Source organism: Dunckerocampus dactyliophorus, chromosome 19 (genome assembly GCF_027744805.1).
Source record: "Dunckerocampus dactyliophorus isolate RoL2022-P2 chromosome 19, RoL_Ddac_1.1, whole genome shotgun sequence".
In the NCBI taxonomy this organism is placed as follows: Eukaryota; Metazoa; Chordata; class Actinopteri; order Syngnathiformes; family Syngnathidae; genus Dunckerocampus; species Dunckerocampus dactyliophorus.
Genome location: NC_072837.1, coordinates 14,181,632 through 14,187,263, shown reverse-complemented (window position 1 = coordinate 14,187,263; position 5,632 = coordinate 14,181,632).

Here is a 5,632-nt window from a genome sequence, read left to right as displayed (position 1 = left end):
AAGTCGACCATTTCCAGGGAATCCTCAGAACCTAGTGGGGCCACAGCGACACCCCCGGTCATAACCCAAGATGCAATAAAGGCAAGGCAAAGTTATTTCTACAACCAGTCATAAGCAAAGTAATTCAAAGTGCTTTACAGAAAAGAAAGGTAAAATCACCTCATAAAATCATCCCAGAAAAACAGAAAATCACTCTAAAATCATCACTTGAAATTCCCTAACTCCCTAATTCCATAAAACAAAACAAAAAATAATAAAAAATGAAGAGTGCAGATAAAATCCTTTCAGTTGTCAAATTCACAGTTGAATAGAAGTGTTTTGAGCTTGAATTTGAACATTGCCAAAGTTGAGGATTGTCATCTTCCGAAAGACTGTTCCAGATTTTGGCAGCATAAAAGTGAAATGCAGCCTCACAGTGTTTAGTCCTGACTCTGGGCACCCGCAGGAGACCCGTCCCTGATCTTCTCAGAGCCTGAGATGGTTTATATAGCTCTAACATGTCAGAGATGTACTTTGGTGCAAGAGCATCAAAATACTTGTACACAAGCAATGCTGTTTTAAAGTCTATTCTCTGAGCAACAGGAAGCCAGTGCAGAGACCTGTGTACTGGATGTATATGGTCATATTTCCTGGTTCTAGTCAGGACTCGAGCAGCACCATTCTGGATGTACTGCAGCTGTTTTACACCTCGTTTAGAGAGCCCAGTGAGAAGGCCTTAATAGTAGTCCAGCCTGCTGGAGACAAAGGTACACAGCTTTGCTACGGGTTTACCTCCTGTCAAGTATTAGACATCAAGTGATTTAATCTACATTCATTATAAAATTAAATTAAATTAATGGGAAAGTAAAAAATGACTTTATCAATAGTAAATGATGACTTTTTGTGTCTCTCTTGACACCTTGCAAAAAATGTGACAAATGCAACCTGAGCTATGACATCACCACTCCATTCTACTTTTGTGTGACGTATTTTTATTTTTTCTCAGGTTGTCGACCCCAGCAGAGCAATGATTGTTTGACCATTTTGTCACTAACCTGCATGAAATTTGTGTATCATAACATCGTTATGTCGAAGTGGTAAAGGAACAATGCATTGACTTATGGATCTCTGCATTGGAAAATAGAGAGCAAACTGGTAATTTTTTTTTTTTAATCTTTCATTTGTTCACATTTGAGCAGCTGTCTTTAGTAAGCATTCGTTGTTACCACAAAGGATGTTGTATGGCCTTGTGGATGCTTGTCACTGGTGTCCATAATTCCTGTAATCATGCTCCAATTTCCACCATCTAAACTTACACCGTGCTCCTTTAATGGCAGCCTCTCTCGCCTTCCACGCCTGAAGGTGAATGACATTGTCTCCTCTTTGTGGATACGACACGAGGAGAAGAGGTCATTTGTCTGCCTCTCCAAGCAACGGGAAGAAAACACTTGGCCTCCTCCAACGCACAATTTCCATCAGTACTTACAATGCATGTGCAGACAAAATGATACAAACCACATAAAGCTCATGAAAGATGAAATATGCTTCAGATGAAATAAATATGAAAAATGGTTTGAGTACTTTTCATATATGCATCTGAAGAAAATGAATGTTGAGACGTGCTTTGTCCCGCAAACAAAATGCTTTGCTGACAATTCTTATTCTTCATCAACTTGGACTGAAGAAGGACAGCGCCCTCACTTGGTGGTTTGTTTTACTGCAATGCCACACTCGCTGTTTCCAACATTTTGGTTAGCTTATTTAGTTGTACAAGACTACATGAAGTCCATGGAAGCAAACCTTGGTTAACATCATTATTTCGTTGGAGCCCCAGAACGTTTTAAGCGTCAATATTTTGACAAAGAAGGTGGAAAAACACGATTGAATTGGATTGGATTCAATAAACAACTCATGGCAAAACAGGAAAGTGGTGTTGGGAACACTCACATCAACAATCACCTCTTGGCTGAAGGTAAAAGTGAATGTACATTTATATCTTTCATTTGTCATTTACATGCATTTAGAATTGCTTTATGCGTGTAAAACTATCAAAACGTTTTTTGTGTTAACATTTTTGATGATTTGATTCTTTGATTTGAGCGTCAACCGCATAGACAGACTAAGTAGCTAGTAGCTGACTTCCGTTTCCAGTTGCCATTTTGTTAGCAAGCTAGCATCTTTGTGAGAAGCGAAGGATGTCTGGTGATAGAAAAAAATACATTAAGAACACAGTTGGACTCTCGCACTCATTCAATCCCAGACATTTTTGTTTTTACAGAAGGCGTGTCATCCTCTGCAAGTTTCACCGGCGACATACAGTAAATGTTCTCTTGAAAAAGCAAGTCAAATATGTTTTGGTCTAAATGAAGGTGATGGTTCCTTTTTCATATCATACAGCCAATAATACATTTAAAAATGTGCACCTAATTTATGTGATCCGTATTGGTATCGTTTGATAATCGTCTGGTATCGGAATCAGCAGCATAAAACCCTGATCGGAAAAAAAACAACAAAAAGTAACTACCACAGAACGTGACGTTGCAGAAGCGCTGTTGTAAAAATTTGCTAAAGGAGGAAGTGATGTAGGTCTCGCACATGCGCAGAACCGATCGCGTTTCCGGTGCGGATTGCGTAATGACGCTGTAATCTTTGATCAGAAAAAAAAGTCTGTTTCTTCCTTTTTCCGTTCTGTAGTAATCAGCAGTAGAATATACCTGTAGTTAAGTTTCAGGAAAATATCAGTTGCCGACTAGAAAAAGGGAGAAAACAAGCTTTTTGTGAAAGCGTAACTTTCACTTTGACACCATTTTTTTTGCTTTTGTGACCGCTGGAAGATCTAAACAACTATACCACAACATAAACAACACAAAAAAGGTGGGGTTTTTTACATCAAAAATAACAATTTATTTACAAATGAACTATTACAATAGCCAGTCACACACACGCACGCACACACACACACACACACACACACACAGCCTTTCACTTGTCATGTGTTTTCAGAAATTTTCAGAGACTGTTGCATCTTTGCCTCCACCCACGAGAAAGAGAGACTGTATGACTGGCAAAAGGGCTCATTCCATTCATGCCGCTGTTCTATGAAACAAACGTGCCAATGCGCAGAGTGAACTCTCTTCCTGCCTGATTGGAGACGGGAGACGAGGAAAACAGACATGCATGCACATGGCAATATATTGTCGAGTTCATTTTCATTGGCTGTGTGATTAATTCATTGATTTATTATCCTCCCAGGCCTTGTGGCCACAAGACATTTTTGAACGAGAAATCAGTTCGAAGCGTGATGTAGTGACGGCCAACTGTACTGTATGTCATATTGTTGCTTTAAAGACGATTTTCTCAACGCAAAAAGCTTTCTCACGGCTGGATACCTGCTGCCCCCTGGTGGTGAGACTGCAGCAGTGCCGGGGGGGGCTGCTGGTCTTTGAGGCCAAACAGGAGAATCAGTCTGACATTTTGGTGCATCATCATCCCCAAGGATGAAGTGTACATATAGAGGATGATGTCGTTCAACGTTAAAACAAAGCTGAGTGAGATGGTGGTGTTCCCAAAGTGGACACGTGACCGTCCTCTAGTCCTCTTGTCTGACCTTCAAAGGTGGACCTTGTCTTCTTCTCGTGACTTTCAAAGTGGACGTTTTCTCAGCTGTCAAGAAGGAAAGAAGAAGGAAAGAAGACAAACTTAGAATAACTTGGAGCGTTTTGATGTGTGACCGGCTGCTCGGCCGCTCGCCATTAGCCGGCACATCAAAGCCGGACGGCTTCTCAGCGGGGGACCGGGGGTCGAGCGTAGGCCGCTGCCGTCTCTTATCTTCGCTTAGCGAGCTGGAGGCCTTTTAGCGGCTCATGTACAAACAAGCTGGGTTGGTCTCGTTAGGAAGGAGGCGGAGAGGGGGCGGCACGGTGCCTCATTACTCCGTGCCATGACGCCACGGCAGCGGCTAAAGCGAGAAGAAAGGAGATGAAGACTTTTGTCTCACACACACAACACTCCCCTGAACGGCTGCAGGAAGCTTCTTTGGTTCCGCTCAAGCAGGACAGGAAGGACATCTGAAGTGGTCCCTCATGTTCACTCTCACCTTACTTGATCTTATCTTAGCTGCCTCCACTTCAAAAACATCCTTCACTCAACAAAGCTAGCATGCTAACATTAGCCAGTAACAAAGATGCATTTTATTTTGAAAGGCTGCATGAATATTTCATCAGTTGCCGGCAAAAAGAGCATCCAATGTGATGTCGACATCAAAGCAGAGATTTCAAATGGGGAACATCCGCTTTGGGCCGCGGCGCCGCCTCCTCATTTGTCAGCGGTGAGCAGCCTTGCCTTGGAAGTACCAGACCGCTTCCCAGGGGGCGGACCGCTAACGTTCCCGCCACCGCCGCCGCTGCGCCGCATGGGGTGAGCCAAACAAAAGCACAAAGCCGCAGCAAAGACGCTTTGTAGCCGGGTTCTAATGTGGAGGCGGGCCGCCGATTGACCCGCAAAGGTCAATGCTGCTGTTTGTTTCTTTAACGGACCGCTGAGTCTTTAGAACAGCAGCGTATTTGACCCACTTTGGTTCTTACGCGGTCACATGACATCCCAACCTGACTTTTGGACTAAACTAAGCGTGCATTCGCACTCGGCCCATCGGAGCCTGCCTCAGCCCACATCACACTGAAAGGACAGTCCTGATCCGTACCGGAGCACGGCACACTTCCCTCTTCTGGTACGACTGGAAGAAGCGGGGGCCAGGATCCGCCAACGCTCCATGCACACACACACACACACACACACACAAACGCAACGTAGCCGAGTCATAGAATGACTGGAATGCGATCGCTCCTCGCAGGTTATTGATGATAACCACACAACTTATACAGAAATCAAATACAAAGACTCAAAATAATCCAAAAGCCAAAGCCACAGCCCACTCGCTCATGCACCTGTGACGACATTCATGTGTTTATGCTTTATCTGTATCCAACATGCGTCATAAAGTCACATGAAAGTACATCACATGTTTACACAGTTGAATATGGCCCAGCAGTTACTTCATATCCATACTGCTTATCCATAGTGATCACTGATCATTTACTATTTCACATGCTGACACTATATTTCATTTGCTTACGTTTTATTATTTAAACTTTCTTCCCGTCTGTAAAAATGAGAGACAAAACAATAAATCATATGTAACTATAAATAATACAGTATATAAGCAATATGAAACAATAAATATAATCAATATGGAACCATAAATAATATACAAGCGATATGTAACAATAAATATAAATAAACAATATGTAACAATAAATAATATATAAGCAATATGTAATAATAAATATATATGTGATACAGTGATGAAAGAAGGAAAAGGTACTAGTAAAAATAAATACTAAATAAATACTAAAAAGCTAATATGAGTTGATAAAAATGGACAGCATATAGCATGTGCAATGTTGTATTGTATGTACTTTATTTATCCCACAGCGGGGAAATTTACTTGTTACCTGTTAAAGGAAAAAAAGAAAAAGCTATAATAAGAATAATAGTAAATAAAATAAGAATAAATGTAATTAATAAGTAAATAAAGTAATACGTTTGTAATTGTTAGAATAAGCCAAAAAAAGGATAAATGAGTAAATAAATCATG